Below are 1,763 nucleotides of genomic sequence, written 5' to 3' on the forward strand. Positions count from 1 at the left end.
CCGGTGGTTTCTCCCCCGTGCCTGCCGGGAATGTCACAGCCGTGAAGGAAACTGGCTTGAGGTTCCACCAGAATCGGGGCAGGAGCTGGGTTAGGGCATGCAAGGTGTATGTTGCAACCAGGCATCCTCACAGAGGGGTGCTCGCTGGGATGTCCCAGTGGTCCCCAGGCTTTCTGAGCCACCGTGGCCACCAACAAGGGCTTGCTCTGTCTCCCTGGTGCTGCCTTCTGGCAGGGCAGCGCGGTGGGAGGCAGAGTCCTTTTTCACAGCTGACAGCCCATGAATATTTATAGCAGCATATTAAAAATGTCCACTGCATCCCAAATTAGTCATGGGGCCCTGGATGGAGCCAGGGTGCTGGGTACCGTGGCACTGATGTCACCCCTGGCTCCACAGCTGGATGGATGGTGGTTGTGTGGCCCCATAGTGTGGTGGAGCAGGGGATGAGCAGCTCTTGGGTCCTGCCTTTGGATCAGACCCTGCTCCCACATGCAATCCCCACATCCCTCCCAGGTGCCTGCTCAGGATGCTGGCAGCACCAGGCTTCCTCCACCTCTCAGCACCTCTTCCTCACCACCTCATGCTTTACAACTCAGGTTTCTGTGGCTCTGACCGATGTCTCCATCAGTTGGTGAGGGATGGGGGAGCTGCTACCCCCGCAGCGTGCCAGGGATGCCGGCTGCCTCTGGGATGTGAAAGCACGGCCAGCACAGACGTGTTTATCTCCCAGACAAGCAGGCAAGAAAATGAACTGATGTTTGGTGAACGACTGGAAATGAAAGGGGGAGAAGAAGGGGACACAGCTATTTCCCAGCTCCTAGGGGGTTGGCAGGGATAACAGAGAAAAAAGCAAAATCTAATTTAGAAAGAGTATACAAAGACAAAAGTGCTGGAGGGAGTCCTGGTTTAGTGTGAAGCCTCAGCCTGAGCATTGATGGAGGATTGCACTGCAAGCCCATGGGGGCTGGATGTGTCCTGGCAGCTTGGCCTGAGGTGGGAGCAAGAATGGGTCTCCCTATGGTGTTTGGGGACCCTTCAGCCCATGGGGAGGCTGGGCTGGCAGGGAAAGGTCTTTGGCTTTGTTTCCCTGGTCTGTATCTCCCCATTGCTTTGACCACTTTCCACCCCTGCCCTGGTCAGGGATCTGTGTTCCCAGCAGGGGCTTGTTCTGCCTGGAGCGGGTCGCCAGAGCTGGCTGATCAGCCTCTGGTACAGGCACCGCTCTGGAGGTGCTGATATTATTAGTGTTATGATTATTAATAAGCCTGTTTGCAAAGGCGGGTGCTGGCAGCATGGCCAAGAGCTCGAGCTCTGCAGTGGCCAACCCGGCCCTGAGGAATTAAACTTCAATTGCTGAGGCCAAGTGCTGCTGGGGATGATCTGATGCTACCGATGATCTGATGCTGGGGCTTGGAGCCCCAACACGAGGGGGCTCAGCCCCATGGAAGGGTTCATAGGGTCAGGAGCCTCCTGTTGGCAGGTTTGTGGGGTGGCACAGGCTGGGTTTCTGTCCTCTTCCCATGGAAAATGTGATCCCCATAGGTCAAGTATCCCTGCAGGTCTGGGTATCCCACTGATCCTCTCCTTGCAGGTGTGGGATTCCTGGAGATGCTAGATTCCTGTCCCATGGGGCTGGGTGTAGCTGATCACTCTGAGGGAGCAGGGGGAAGGGATTCTGCTCATGAGCCTTGGCAAAGTCAGAATTTAAATTCAATTTAAATTCATATATATATATTTTTTTTTCCTTCTCCATTGCTGTTTCT

The sequence above is a fragment of the Nestor notabilis genome, unplaced genomic scaffold, assembly GCF_000696875.1.
Source record: "Nestor notabilis isolate BGI_N333 unplaced genomic scaffold, ASM69687v1 scaffold19983, whole genome shotgun sequence".
NCBI lineage: Eukaryota > Metazoa > Chordata > Aves > Psittaciformes > Psittacidae > Nestor > Nestor notabilis.